Here is a 17,183-nt window from a genome sequence, read left to right as displayed (position 1 = left end):
TAATCCTCTAAATAGTGTCATTGTGTTCATTCTACTTCTCCTTCTTATCTTAATATCCTTTTTTAAATCCCCCTTTTCAACGTGATCTTATCTGCTTTATTTGCACTTTGTTTTGCCATGATTAAGATCATGAGTTGGAAACTGACCATTTCCAGAAACAAAGCGACATGTTTCCATATGTGATGTTGTTCATGACTCCAGCCCGCTGAAGCGCACAATCAAAGCCAAATGAGTTCATAAATAGACTCTGACACGCAAGCTATCATCTGATGGAAATTTGGCTCTGCCAGTGCTCATTCGAAGCCAGGTTAGGTGAGATTATGCATGTGTGCACAAACACACACACACACACACACACACACACACACACACACACACACACACACACACACACACGCACATTAGCGCATGACAGTGTCATTCCTCATTGGAAACCAAACCAGGTAGGTCCCTCATGCATTACCCATTGCACACAGCCAGGCCACAGTGCAACAGGAACCTGTCAATTAAAATGGATTCATTCTGCTCATTGTGCACCTACTTCAACCCAGGAAGGAGGGGAGGGAGGGTTACAGGAGAAGAGTGCGAGGACAGTGTAAGAGGAGAGGAGAAGAGCATTTTCATAGAATGTCATCATGAGTGCATGTGAAAACAATCACAGTTGCTCACCAAGACTCAGGACCACAGAGTGTGTATGTGTATCAGAGAGGCTGCTCAGTGTCTGTTGTGGAGTTTCATATGTATTCACAGTGACTGTTTGGTGCTGACTGCAAACTGGAAATGACTCCAGTTGGGGTCGTTTTGGTAACCTCTGACCCTAACCCTTTTCTTCATGGATATATTACGAGCATCAAGGTGTGATGTTATTTACTTTTTTTGACCATTGTTTGCTCAACTGGCTACATCTATTTTTAGTTAGTGTCTGGTTCCTAAGCTTTAGCAGGATTTTAGAAAAAGTCAAATTTCCCAAATGCATCCCTTTTTTCCTCATAATTTGGGTCTTTCATATTCAATTATTCGCTTGTGATGTGACAAATACCTTCTTCACACTGCCAGGAATAAACTATACTGAATCATTTGGTTATTAATTAAAAAATACTGGAATCAGCCTGTAAAATACCCTCCATGTGTACATTTTTTAAATTACAGAATGTAAACTCCTTCCAGGTTGCTAAAACCCCAAAATTGCCAGAACAATTACTGAGGACATGATCTCAGTATCCTCTGTAGTAGCTTGCCTCCCACTACGCCTGAATTGGCGTTTTTCCATTACATGGTACCTGCTCGACTCTACTCGGCACGACTCGACTCGGCCGCGGTGCCCCCATTGACATATATATAATGGACCAACAGATCTCATTGCTCTGGACGGAGACCAGTGAAGGCCATTAGAAGCACTTTTCCGGTGATGGCTGAGCATTACTGCGCAGCCTCCAACTGAGAGAGACGAAGTAAATGTGACATGAGCAACCTGTCTGAAAGTTGTAAGTCTTCTGGTAGCTGTGCCAAGAGAAATCTCAATCATTCCCAATCTTGCAAAGACAGAGAGCGTCGGTATATGTAAAGAGATAACATAGGCACAGGGTAATTATTGCTAACTAAAATGCTAGTTAACATTAGTATTTACACTTAAACAGCTAATGTGAGACGAAACTGCCTGCAAGCTTCTCCTGTACTATACGGTAATTCCTCTACTGTGCGACAGAAAGTCGCGTGGTTATGACACAATCGTTAGCCTATTTTTACAAAAACGTCTGCTACGGAGCCATAACGTGAGGTACAAGGTAATGGAGCCTTTTATACATTGTCGTGTTTCTTTAGAAATAAACAATGGACAAACAGAGTCTTTAAACGCTTCAGATGTAAAGTTTTTCGCTGTCAAAGTGGCGCCAAAATGATGGATCATCATCATCATCAATGGAATGCTAACGGGAGGTGATGGCTTGGTAGCATCAAAATGGCACGATAGGAGCTGCGCTGTCCGAGGAGAAGCTTACCCCCTTGGGTGCCCCGTCCTCCTTTTTCCATTGCAGATTTAGTACCACCTCATGCCTGAGGCGAGCATGGCTGGTTGTCATAGCGACGCCGCAGGAAACTCAAAAGAAGTTGGAGGCAGCAAAAAAAACACAGCTGGCTAAACAATTTAAAACAATTTAAAAATTGGCATCAATTTAAAAATTGGCATCGCTCTGTCTAATCAGGGCACATTCAACAAAAAAGGCAGTGTGGTGCACATCACGTTTGCAAGCTGCAAAACACGCTCTGTCTGATTGGGGCCTAACACAGTGGTTCCCAAACTGGGAGGGGGGCCCGGAGTTATAACACGGGCAACGTTAAATATATATACAGTGGGGCAAAAAAGTATTTAGTCAGCCACCAATTGTGCAGTGCTAGGCCACTCCAGGACCTTGAAATGCTTCTTACGAAGCCACTCCTTCATTGCCCGGGCGGTGTGTTTGGGATCATTGTCATGCTGAAAGACCCAGCCACGTTTCATCTTCAACGCCCTTGCTGATAGAAGGAGGTTTTCACTCAAAATCTCACGATACATGGCCCCATTCATTCTTTCCTTTACACGGATCAGTGTAAAGGAACGCCCCCTGCTGATTGCAGAAAATCAGCCCCAAAGCATGATGTTTCCACCCCCATGCTTCACAGTAGGTATGGTGTTCTTTGGATGCAACTCAGCATTCTTTCCCCTCCAAACACGACGAGTTGAGTTTTTACCAAAAAGTTCTATTTTGGTTTCAGCTGACCATATGACATTCTCCCAATCCTCTTCTGGATCATCCAAATGCTCTCTAGCAAACTCCAGACGGGCCTGGACATGTACTGGCTTAAGCAGAGGGACACGTCTGGCACTGCAGGATTTGAGTCCCTGGCAGCGTAGTGTGTTACTGATGGTAGCCTTTGTTACTTTGGTCCCAGCTCTCTGCAGGTCATTCGCTAGGTCCCCTCGTGTGGTTCTGGGATTTTTGCTCACCGTTCTTGTGATCATTTTGACCCCACGGGGTGAGATCTTGCGTGGAGCCCCAGATCGAGGGAGATTATTAGTGGTCTTGTATGTCTTCCATTTTCTTATAATTTCTCCCACAGTTGATTTCTTCACACCAAGCTGCTTACCTATTACAGATTCAGTCTTCCCAGCCTGGTGCAGGTCTACAATTTTGTTTCTGGTGTCCTTTGACAGCTCTTTGGTCTTGGCCATAGTGGAGTTTTGAGTGTGACTGTTTGAGGTTGTGGACAGGTGTCTTTTATACTGATAACAAGTTCAAAGAGGTGCCATTAATACAGGTAACGAGTGGAGGACAGAGGAGCCTCTTAAAGAAGAAGTTACAGGTCTGTGAGAGCCAGAAATCTTGCTTGTTTGTAGGTGACCAAATACTTATTTTCCCGAGGAATTTGCAAATAAATTCATTAAAAATCCTACAATGTGATTTTCTGGATTTCTTTTCTCATTTTGTCTCTCGAGTTGAAGTGTACCTATGATGAAAATTACAGCCCTCTCTCATCTTTTTAAGTGGGAGAACTTGCACAATTGGTGGCTGACTAAATACTTTTTTGCCCCACTGTAAATAATGCATGGTTCTGCTGCACTGCTAGCAAAGCATGGAGAACTTTGTGAAAGGACCAGGTAAACGTAAAGCAGACGATGAGGCTACACCAAACACCACAACTACCAAAACAAAGGCAAGAAAATAAGTAGTGGTGACCACAATTCCATCTAAGGCGCCGACTACCAATCTCCCAGTTGAATTGCACTGTGTCTCATTGACTATCCCTTTGTGGAAAAAACAGTTGATTGTTGCAGACCTCTGCCCCTTCACAGAAAAACAGCTGATCTCAATTCAATTCAAAGGGGCTTTGTTGGCATGGGAAACACAAGTTTACATTGCCAAAGCAATTGTGAAAAAGAAAAAAAAGATCTACTAGCATAAAGTTTAAAATATAAATGAAAATAGGTTAAGTATAACTAATATAAACATATGTAAGGGATAATGTAGAGTGAGCCGGTCATTATTGAATTAGAACATAGTCTCGAATCAGCCTGAAGGGGGGGGCTTGAAAATAGTTGTATCTATAAATGGGGGGCCCTGCAGAAAAAATTTGGGAACCACTGGCCTAAATCTTGAAAATCCTCTGTGACACCAATATGCAAGGCTGGGTCATCAGCCAGGCATATCAGGCCCAAGAATCACAGTAATCAGCTTGTGATCATTTGATCAATTGCAAAGTTGTTAAATGGTAAATAATTTCTTGCAGAGTTTATATTACACCTACAATTTTAAATACCTTTATTTAGTCAGGGAGGTATTGCTAGCCCAGCTCTCTTTTGCAGGGACACACATTCACACATGGAAGCTGCCCAGTAGAACCACAGTCTGATCTGGTGGCCACTGAGCAGCTCCACTAGAGCAGAATGGCACTGCTATTTCACTTTCCCCGCCCTGATTTATCCTACCTGTACTGCCATGCTGGCAACAGGATCAATAAACAATACAAAAAGTGGGAGCAAAGGGTTTACTAAAACGGATAGTCCAAAAGTTTGGGCGTTTATTTGAAGTTTTAAAAATATCAAATAAATGTCTTTAATATATATTTCTGCACAGTTTTTGCCAACATGCACATACAAAGTTATGGTTAAATCAAATATTTACTTGCGGTGATGCACATAAACAATTCCGTTTTATTCTTAATAGCTCATTACGATTTACCAGATTAATGTTCACACATTAAATGTTAAATGTTAAGTGTGGAAAAATGTTTTGAAAATGTATTTGAAACTGCCTTGTATAAAATTTGTTGTGTAGGTGAGTATAAAAAAGATTTAGGCATATCACACCACAAGCAGGTCGCAGTGGGAAAAAAAAGTCCTATTTTTTGAAAGAAATAATCAAATTTCCCACCTAACCAGAGCCACCAACAAAACTGTCAACAACAGGGAGAGAGGGACATGCTTGGACTGAAAAGAACTCACATCTCTCTCTCCATCTGTCTGTTTGAATATCTGTATGTAAATCACCGACACAGAGACAGGAGTGATCTGCAGTCTGACTTCATTTGTTTTCAAGTGGAGGTGGCATCAAAAACTGGACCTGATTGGCATGGATTTTCTTAGTATATCATTGTTTTAAGGTATAAATTATGCCTAAAAATGATTAAATGGTCTGTCTGTGTTATTATTTGCATATGTATATATATATTTCATTTGCATTTGCATTTGCATTTTGTATTTATTTATCTTATCTTATCCTTGTCTCATGGCTGCATGCGACAAGGAAAGTAACATGTACTTTTGCACCATTTGGAAACCTCACCACTTTTTTCTTTAATTCTAGACGAAGTGAGTGAGATGAGCAGATTGAGAAAGATCAAGTGGTCTGACCTCTGATCCAGCTGAATGAGGAGCACTCTGCTGACAGACACTAAATGATATAACAGCAATTCACACGCTGCTGGAAAACAACAACTTTTAAGCCAATAGAAATAGAAATGAGAGTTGAGGCCAAAGAGTACTCAAATTGTCAATAATAATTCCATTACTTTTCAGCATATGGTCATTCAAATGGAGTATGACTGTAATGTAGTGGAAATGGAGCATACTAATGCAATCTAATGCAGGATTCTTCCAGTTTTTGGCAGCAAACAGAGTCTTGTATGCAAAATTGAACCAACCCAACAGTTAAAAGGAAACAATAACTAACTAATTATTCTTCATCTTAAATGCATTATTCACAGCATGCATTGTATACGTAGGCTACATTCTGACACCATATCAAACAGAAACAGAAAGTTGGCATTGGGTTGAAACTATAATGATGATGATATAGCATACCATAAAAACAAAATCATAAAATGTTAAAACTAAATCGTTAAAATAGTAAATAAAAAACACACATTCAGACAGGAATATTATAAAAAAAAGAAGACTACTTCTACTACTAATAACAATACTACATTTTATGTATAGAGCCCTTTCAGGGTACTCAAAGACACTTTGCATATACCTTAAAATGATCACAGAAAACAACAGACTAAAAAACACACACATTATTCAGACATTAAAAGTATTTCTTAAAAGGTGAGTTTTGTTTGTGATTTGAACATGGGCAGGTTGGTGCAATCTCGGATGTGTTTGGGGAGAGAGTGGCTTATGGAGGGCTGTGTGAGTGAGGAGAAGGACTTTGTAATTGGATCTGCTATGGGACAGGGTGCAAGTGGTGGTTCTGGAGGACAGGGGTGATGTGATCACGGGAGCGGAAATGGGTAAGCAGACAAGCAGCAGAGTTATGGATGCACTGGAGCAAGGCATGCAGAGGATAAATCATAAAATAGTAAATAGTCAGTAAGATTTAAAAGCAGACACAAACGACAGCAGATCTATGGCAGATGGGCACCGCTGTAGTTTTACAGTACAGTTTTGTTTTGCAACTTAAATTGTAAAGCGCAAAAGACCAAAACTAGTGGACCTGAGAGGCCAAAGAGGACAGCAGGGAGTTAACGGTTCACTTATATAATCTAGCTGCAGGCTGGGGGGCAGGGGGTGTTTGAGCAGCAAACAAACACAGGACTCTCATTGCACTGTATATCTGCACGTCATCAGTGAAATTAGTACCAAGGGAAGCATATGCTGTACAATGAGAACAGCCATTTCAAGTTAGCAAAAGTCATCATATGTTGGAAGAGAACCAGACTACAGAAGATTCAAAAGTAAGAAGGCCACTGTCTTAATGTGTCAAGTGGAATCAGTAGTACCATAGGCTGGTCTAAGAGCTAATACAGAGCTCTGTCCTGAAGTAGCACCCATCAACAAATAATTAATAATTCTAAACCTGACTTTGTAAAATTGGGTTTCTCTGAACCCACTGAATAAACCACCCAATAACTCAACCTTAGCTTGAAGTTATTACTTTGCAGTTACAGAGAGCACTGATACATGCATAGTATCACTCAAATCAACCACAGACTTTCCCATCGGCAAGATGGGAAAAGAATTTCTTCCTGAAATTTGACTATTACTGTGGGGCAAATGTTTGTATCTATGTGTTTACCTGTTGTTCTGCAAAATGAATGAATGGATGGTTGTGCGCGTTAAGGACAACTGTGATAAAGTGGCCATTTATTTGTTTCAGATCTTGAGGATAAACAAACACATTGTCCTGCTTCCCTTTCAGTAATTTGATGGATCATTTGGTCTATGTTGTGTATCTTTCTGTGTTCGTTTTTCCAGGTTTTGCTTAATTGTGTGCATGTGCATGTGATTAGAGGTCTATCCACAAAAACTCATCCATGACTCCTGGTCACGACAAAGTACAAGTGAAGAAATCCAGTTCACACAGCTGAGACTTTAACCTCACTAACTGCTGTAAATGAACAGACTACAATACATTAACTTCAACATAACAATGAGTTATATTACACTGGTCTCTTAAAAAGCATATTGATGCTTTTGTTATCACATGCTGGCAAGATCTACTGTGAAAATTATAGTTTTGCCAAGATTCATGTTCCTGTTGCAGAAAACACCTGATATCACAGGCATTTTTAAAAGAGTTGTTTCTTTTAGAGAATTGAACAAATGTACATTCAGATAAAAAAGAGGAAAGGCATATCTAGAGAGAGGCAGAAAGAAGGGGGGAAAATACAGTGCCACTGGAAAATTTTATCCAACATTAAATATCTTTGTTGGAAAAAAGTATGTGAACTTTTAAGTACCTGGCGTTACCCCCTTGAGATGCAATAACTTATAACTCCAACCTGCTGATCATTATATTACCTTACATTTTCATTGATCAGTCCTCTCGAAACCGCTTTAACTCAGTGATGTTGGTGGGCTTCCTTGCATGAACTGCTCTCTTTGGGTCTTTCCACAACATTTCTATTGGGTTAAGGTCTGGACATTGACTCAATCATTCCAAAACATTAAATTTTTTCTGCTTTAACCATTCTTTTATGGACTGACGTGTGTGTGTGTGTTTTAGTTAATTGTCTTGCTTCATGACCCACCTTTTGTTGAGCTTCAGTTTACAAACCGTTATCCTGACTTGTCCTGTGGAATTTGCTGGTACAATCCAGAATTTATAGTTTCGTCAATGATTGCAAACATCCCTGGTCCAGAGGCAGCAAAGCAGCCCCAAACCATGATACTGCCACAGCCGTGCTTCACAGTTGGGTTGAGGTGCTGGAATGCAGTGTTTGGTTCTCAGTTCTATGTTGGACTCATCCGTCCACAAAATATTCTTGCATTCTGATTTGTCCACATGTAAACTTTAGCTAGGCAGCAATGTTCTTCTTGGAGAGTAGTGGCTTTCTCCTTGCCATACTGCCATACACACTATTCTTGTTCAGTATTTGTCTGATGGTGGACTCATTAACATTGACATTAGCCAATACAAGAGAGGCCTGTAGATCCTCAGACTCCTGGAATATTACACACCTTGCTCTTAGAGTGATTTTTGATAGGGTAACAATGGTGTTGAATTTCCTCAATTTATAGACGTTCTGCCTAAAAGTGGATTGATGAAGGCCAAACTCTTTGTAAATGATTAACCTTTTCCAGCCTGGTGACCATCAACAACGTTTTGTCCTAGCTCAGCTGAATCTCCTTTAATCGAGGCATGGCACACTTCCACAAACCTGTGTGGTAAAGACCAGACTTTGATAGTAAAGACCCAGGTTTATTTTTTTTTTCAATAGGGCAGAAACTTCTAAACTCACACCTGGGTGTCATCCCATTGATCGAAACCTACGATGGCCCTGAGAGGCCACTGCACTGCAACTTAAGAAAGCACATACAAATAGACCACAACACAACACATTAAGAAAACACATGCAAATTGCCGGGGTGCGATTTGCACATGGTACGACATTTAATGTTGGATCATTTTGCTCAATAAAGTTAATATAAGATAAGATAAAAAAACACATGTATTGATCCCCAGAGGGGAAATGATGGATAAATGAATAAGTATAATGTTTTGGTATTATTTGTTATTCTGTTTAGGGCACATTAATGCAGAAATACAGAAATTCTTCAAAGGGTTCAAAAACAGCGCTGTACCTTCACCAGTATGCAAACAAGCTGCCGTTCACCACTGCAGAACTGAGTCTCATTGAAGGTAATGGCTCTAACAATGAGTGTTATAGAGCAATACTCAAACAAACCAGTAACTGTACTATATGTATGTTGCTGATAACAGCTTGTTGTGAATGTTACATTCCATTATGTGAGAACTCTGAGGAAAGCCTCTCTCATCTTAATGGTAATAGTGTTTTCTTTCCTGAAGATTTATATGCGTGAACCAACCTTGAGCTAATCCTTCTGTCCATCCTGACTCTCTTTCTTACCTTACTACACGTCATCTCAAGTCAGCAATTGTTAGAAAATGTGTATATCCTTGTGTGTCTCATTAAACCGTTAAAACATTGTGAACGGAACCCTGCTTCGTGTCCCTTTGTTCTCCAAGATCTTGCCACTGCTTTCAGAGTCAAATCACAGAGATCAAGCCAGTAGATGATAGAATACAAACCGCAAAACCATTGTGATTGGATTGTTTCAAACAAAGATGTCAACACTGCTTTACAAGAAATACACACATTCAAATAGACATGACATCAGCAGTCCAATGGTTCGAGAAAACATGACTACATGATACATTTTTCACATTCACATCTTTGTATTCTGCTGCCTAATGTTGCATTGAAAACACATATTAAAGATGGTTATTGTGTGATGCTCAATCCTCACTCCTTGATGTGCATTTTAGGAATTGGGACGTCCTTCAACATGGCGCGCTTAGAAGGATTTCCGGGTCACAAGCAGGAGAATCGAGGATCGAGGAGTCAAGGAGTCAAGGAGGTACAAATTGGGGAATTGGGAAAAGTCCACAGACAGTATTGGTAAATCCCCCATAAATCCCTAAAATAAACTCACATTCACATTCATTTATACTTGAATTATCCCACATTAGAGATAATTTTGTATTTTCTTTTTTTTTAAGCTACTGCGGTGTTAACATTGTCGCATGTAGCTACATGCTAACGGCAGTGAAAGATGTAGTCTTCTCCCAATGTTGTTAATTTCTCCCCAATTTTGGATCACATTACTGTTGAAACATGTCTGGTTGGGTAGTATTTTGTTCAGAAGCCTTTGTGTGCAATTTTTGACGGTAGAAAGTGCTGCTATATGCTAGAGTAAAAAAGAGAATCGCCGGTGCAACACAGATGTCTTCTTACTTTATAGTTTTTTTACACCTTTATTGGTGTTTTTCACAATAGAAGGTGCTGCTGTAGGCCCTATACACCGTTGAGGCCACCGACTGTAGGGAGACAGGCAACAACAGGAACGCTGATATGGAATAGCAGAGTGTAATAAAGTGTTTTTTTTAACATTAAAGCATGTAAAATACAAGTATGAACCTAAAAATTCTATATAATAGATCACCTTTAAATGTATTTTTTAGTGTCTATAGCTCTTTTTCTATACACATTCTATAGTTTTGGAGAAGTTCAGGACACCAGTGACACCACAAACTACAAACTCCCTAGCTCCCATAAGGTTAGGAAGGTTAACCAGGTGTGGTTAACAATATGTAGAAGGTATGTGGTGATTTGCATAGTTCTGGCATAAAGCATGTCCTAGTTATTATTATTTAAATATGACTTATCATAGACAAGGACCAAAAAAATAATTGTAAGCCATGTTTGAACTGATGTACTTTGGTAGGTTGTGTTTTATATTCAGAAACTAGAAGATGTTACCTTTCAGATAAAACCTCATAGATGCATAGGTCTTCTGTTATAAGCTTTTCCATTTGGGTATGTCAAATAGTTGAAGTTGAAGGGTTAAGGGCTTGTGGTCATTGTCATCAAAGCCAAAAAAGTTGAATACAAGTTAAGGTAATGGGTCTGGGCTCGCTTAATGGATTTTGGATCAATTTAATGGGTCTTTTCTTGTTAACAAATGTCATAAAACTATTCTTAATTATCAAGACCCCTACTGAATCCAACCATGAATACATTCCTTAAAACCAGTGATACTAGCCCTTGCTATTTAAAGCTATGACAAATAATTCTTCTTTATTTAATGGAGAAATTAAACATTTGAGAGGGTGTTTTGGTTAATAATGTATATGGATAGTGTTTAACATTGGAAATATTTGTTTTTTAGTCGTTTTGTAGTCCTGTTAAAAAATATTGCTTCTCTCTCTCTCTCTCTCTCTCTCTCTCTCTCTCTCTCTCTCTCTCTCTCTCTCTCTCCACACTAAGAGGCAATATCAGCCATGTTTGTTTTGGTTCAGTTTAATTAAAGTCCCAGGAAGCTCAGTCATCTTCAACACTGACCAAATTACAAGGAGTAGTCGGGCAGGAGGACCAGATTTAATATTATCTGGCAGAGGCCAGAGTACTCTTCACTTTTAATTAGAGAGTTAATCATTTTCAGCTGGCGAAACACCACTCAACCATCTCACAAGCACTGGGTCGTTGAGTTGATGGCACATCTTGAAAGTGTAATACTGAAACCATCGATCATCTCAGATCCTACATACATGTACTGAACTTGGGTTAAGTTTTTTGTCTCATGTATCTGTGTCTTTTCTTGCGTTCATTAAACGTGGCAGTTTTTGTACACATTGTACATTGTACATTTGAATACAAAATTATATCATTCTAGATTAATGATTCCCATGGGAATTTGGGCAAATGCACGTAATATACAAAACTGACATAACATTAACATTATCTACACTGGTAGGCTATTTTTGTTTTGGTTTATTAATGAAAGGTGTACAATATTTGTAACACAAGTGTGAAGTGAGAAGCTTGATTAAAAATGTAAAAAATTATAGTGACAAATGCATACTAGAGCTAAAGGTAAAGTTTTAATTGACAATCTAAAGAAGATCTAAATCACTTGTGTGCATTTTCGTCTTGTACTGTTCTATCTGGAAATCAGGCTGCTGGGCTGATGTTTTCTACTTTTCCCTCCAGTCCTGTTTTCTATATTCTATTCTTTTTACATTCTGCACATCATGATGACCAAGCAACACGGGGCAGAGGTTTAAAAGTAGAAGCCAATCTGTTATGTTGATGTCAGATTCCTGGTGCAAGCTTCTTTTCTCACTAACTTCTGTTTTATTGCATATTTCTGTTGTTTACTTTTTTTTATATAAAAAAGAGTGTTTGTTATAAAACATTTTTTTTTATCCCATATAATGCAAATAGAAAAATGTGTCCTCTGTTTCACTGTTGTTGTTTACAGTGTTGTACACAATGTGTAACCACTGGTCGTGGAGAGCCTGAAAAAACAAATCAAGCAATGTATCAACACATTATGCAACCCGAAGCTTGAACTATTTCCCAACACAGCCCAAATTGCACATGGCCCAGAGGTTAGCACAATTCCAAGTGTTATTGTATCTTTTACTTTGTGTATATGTAATTCTACATTTCATCATAGCGACAAACCTATTTATGAAAACATTTGAGAAACTGAGGGCATTAACATGATGCTGCATAGTTTCACATAATGGTCAAAAATGGCTCTCAATCAGGATAATAATGCTGTTCAACTTCCTGTTTAAACAAGAATAAATTACACATTATGTGAATGCGTCTGACAGGAAGTATGACTGCATTAGCTGGCGTTCAGTAATACCAAACATGATGTTAAAACAACCTTCACTACCAGCCTGCACGCAATAACAGCAGCAACAACACAAAGAGCATTAACACACGTATTTGAAATCAACCACCCACTTTGCCTTGCAGGGAGAAAGCTTACGTTGCCCTAAAAACTCCTGTCTCTCCTCTCTCTCTCTCTCTCTCTCTCTCTCTCGCTCTCTCTCTCTCTCCTCTATTTCAGTTTCATTCAATACAAATGTGTTTGTGCTGCTAAGGAGGTAATTATGTGAGTGCAGCACAGATAAAGAGTACTAAAAACTCTTCTCTGGTTGCTTTGGATCAGATTTCTGAAAAGCATTTGAATGCATTCTGACAGCATTCATTTTTTATTTATGAGAACTTTTCAAAATATCTAAATGCCTTTTGAAACCATTTAAGTGATAAGAACTTTTCAAACTTCTAAACATTTCTATCTGCATGCAAATTGTACAGCGAAGGTAATAGAGCAGTTTTTATAATAATGCAGCTATTTGACACTTTAAGTTAAATGGCAAAGGAAGATTTCAGTAATAATTAGGCGGGGCTGTAGTCAAGTCCACCTTTGTGTGAGTCCAAGACAAGTACAAGACCAGGACTAGTCAAGACTGAGTCAAGACCAAGTCCAAAGAGGTCAAAGTCAAGGCTGAGTCCAAATGAGAGACAGAAAAAAAGAATCCTCTTCAAGACTACTTACTTACCTGTTCATAATTTATGTAATGTGAGAAGAGTATATCTTCTATTTTAAGATGATCATTTTGCTTTATTATTTGTAATAATCAAAAAGCAAGTGCAGAGTAACACAGTATAGGATCAAATTAGGCCAAATTATTTACTTAAAATATAAAATGGAAATTTTCCCAATCATAAACTTATTACTTGCCCTGATGTTCTCACTGACGTGTCTGTGGCCAAAATGAAAATTATTGATACTTGATGATTGAGGTATATGACGCAGCCAGGCATATACCAGGCGACCAATCTCAATGCCTGTTCTAAATGGATTTTGAATTAAACTAATACCTGTTTTCTAAACGAGCGCGCTTCATCATTTGGTTTAGTTTTGAGGGAGGCGCTTACTTACTTACTTTAGAACAAAAGCATATAGTGATGGATTTGGTTGAGACCAACTAGAATATTTGGCGAGTCTAATGGCCGAGTCAAGTCCGAGTCCAAATACCAACGAGCCCAAGACAAGTCTGAGACAACAGAAAAGCGTCTTGAGTACTACAGCCCTGTAATTAGGTCCCTGTGTGTAAGTTTAATTTAAATTCTGAATATCATCTTAACAGGATTTCCAGTTGTTGTAACAGTGAGAGGTGACCTGGACTGCACCGAGAAATGCTTGAGTCGTCACCTCTATTACTGTTTAACAAGCTACCTTACCAGCTGCGACTGATACACCTCTCCTAATGATCCCTCTTAAAGCACAAAGGGGTTTTAGATATTACACTTTACCATACTTTAATACATTTTCTTCACTCTACCATGGTCATTGAGGTCTGATTCTGTGGTAATATGTGTAGGCATGCAGATCTATCACCGTGCTGTATCAAAACAAAGGTTCTCATTCAAATGCACCCTCACAACTCTGTTAAGCATGGCCATAGCTTAGTTATTAGAAGAACAAATGCAAACACATACAAGAAAACGTGCATGACATGACTATTACCATGCATTAGTTGCCAATTGGATTTGTGGCAAAGTAAAAGTGAAGCTGAACTAAGAGTACATTTGGCCCTGTGGATGAGACTGAAACAGGAGTGCATCGCTTTCTGCAGATTTGGGTAAACATGTTGTCCCAAAAGGCCCACACAATGCTAACTTAAACGTACAATATGTAACTTTCTGCCACTATGGGTCTCTCAACCAAAACAATGGATGGTAATCTCTGCGACTGCGAGGACGTTCAATAGCCGTTGCGCAGCAGCAGAACATCTCCCAGCTGCCCAGAATCGTCTCTCCTTCACTTTTCTGTAATCTTAACTTTTCATTTTGGTGCTTAACCCACCTTTTGTCGGGTTAATTTAGCTAACCGTAAAGACAGCTAAACGCGAAGCAGGGAGAAATTCGGCAGGGAGGAGATTTTCGGCATGGACACCAGTAGCGCCATCGAAGACATAGCTAGCTAGCTAACGTTTGGATGGCCGCTGTTGTGACTCGGGTGCTGGGTCTGATATGGTCCGTTTCCCGACGCTTCATTAAACTGCCATTAGGGTCATAAGCACCAGGCACTGGAGTTAAGTGCTGGCCAGGGGGATTGCTGTAAGTGGCTGGCTTCTAGCTGACTGTGGGCTAACGGCTAACGGTAACTAGCTAGTTATATGTCCCGGGGCAGTTGTCAGCTCTCATCCCGACTGAGTCGCTCTGCGCTGGGGGAGTGAGGCAGACAAACCGGGGTGTGCTAGCTAGCTGGCTAAGTTAGCATTAGATTAATCGTCTATCTATACAGTTAACGTTACTAGTGAACTTATTCGTGGGTTAGCCCAGTGCTGTTAACCGTGGTCAAAACAATCATACTAAAAATAACTTTATGAGCATATTGAACGATGTCAACGATATCAATAAATAAGGTCTCTGTTGTATTACTGTGTTGCAAAGTGGCATATAATCAATCACAAAATGATGCTGCGTGGCAAAAAAAGCAGTATTACGGTTACAAGTATTTTTTTCTGTGACATTGTATGATTTACAGTTACTCCTGAACATATCATCTGGGTGCCGTGTTTTGACGGAAGTTACGAGTAACTAGAGGGTGAGAGGTTATATGACGCCACTGACGGGCGACTAAAGGAAATGCTCCGTGTCTGAAAATAAAATAACAGATTTCTCTGAGTTTGACGTTTGGTGGAAACATTTGGGATAGTGTAAGAACACAACTCATAAAAATATATAACATAGGTATGGTCGTTTTTAGATTGCAGAAATGTTCCATATTGTATCTTTAACAGCCACCGGCCATGTTTTTTTCATGAGAGGCTGAATGATAATGGATCATGTTCAGTGCTGTTACTGTGTATACTATTATCATTTATTATTTTTTATACTATTAATACTTTTATATTCATTGTCAAGCTTTATTGAAATTATCTATGAATGTTTTGAATTTGACACCACAGCTTGAATTTGTGGAACCTGAATGAATTGATAATTCGATCATGTAGCAAATCCTGATGTCTGAATCTACATGTAAATCATTTCATGCACATCTGGCTGAGTCTTGTGGACATAATGAACACGTACATCCTATAGTTTCCAACATAGTTGCAGCTTTTTGTTAGCACAGAATCTTTATTATGTTTCTGAGTATAATAAATTGATTTGTAATAATCTAATTATACTACAGAGGGCTACAGAGGTCATGGTTACATGGTTAAGTAAAAAAGTGTTTTAAAGTAAATTATTTCTGCATTTCACCACTCATTTCTAAGAAAATTTTAGAAGCAAAACTATTTTTATTTTTTTTAATTCTCCTTATATATGGAGTGATCGCTTCAGCAAGCAATCTGGATTAATTTGCTTTGTATTGAGTTCTGAAGTGAGTTTGCCATAACATTATTTATAAACATTAAGTGATATAGTAAGACATATAAAGTAATCTAATGCCTTTTAAATTGAAGCTATTTGTAAGTATTGCTGGAAGTAGCACAGTAAAAACAGTTTCATTTTACCATAGAACTGTTGTTTCGGCAGTAATGATGTCTCTTGACCATAATTTTGATTAAGTGTATTGTAATCACTTTGAGAAATACTCGGCCAACATCTAACACAGCAAGAGTAAGCTGCTGATAAATTATTGCTGCATCAGCACCATGGGTAGTGAAGCGAAATGCTTTGGAAGCAAAATCTGAGGGCTTGAGGGTTGAAATGGTTCATAACATTAGCTATTGAAGAATGTGGTGTGACTTCAGCCCTACATGAAGCAAGTTGTGCCTAAGCAGCAGAAAGATATTACTTTTTAATTCTCTTAAGGGATTAACTCCCCCCCCACACACACACACACACACACACACACACACACACACACACACACACACACACACACACACACACACACACACAAGGGATGTACAGTAAGTAAACAGATTCCACCAAATAGGATCACAAAAATGGAAAATTTCACAGAAAAAAATTAATTGCAGCGATAAGTGAAGAAAGGGGGCCATTTTAGGAGCATGTACGTGTGAATCAGTGTAAATAATGTGTTAATTTTTATCAGATAATAATGTAGTCACTGTGAGTCCTTGGATGCAAAAAGTGTCTGGAGTATACGTTTGCAGATTATGAGGTCCTTGAACAAGCAAAATAAAAGGACACATTTTCCTACTGAAAACGTTATTTAAGATTATTATTATGTAAGACACACAAGAATGAATGAAGTCTCTCTTTTTAGTTCTGAACACCAAGCTGCAATTTTACCAGCAGAGACAAAGTAGTTATTCATTTAATGTGTACTTTCATCCTGTTTGCAAAGCGCTCATCAAAGTCTGATACCTTAAAAGTGATTATTATTCTCTCATTAA

The sequence above is a fragment of the Sander vitreus genome, chromosome 10, assembly GCF_031162955.1.
Source record: "Sander vitreus isolate 19-12246 chromosome 10, sanVit1, whole genome shotgun sequence".
In the NCBI taxonomy this organism is placed as follows: domain Eukaryota; kingdom Metazoa; phylum Chordata; class Actinopteri; order Perciformes; family Percidae; genus Sander; species Sander vitreus.
The sequence above is the reverse complement of the archived record's forward strand: the minus strand, read 5'-3'. Positions refer to the sequence as shown.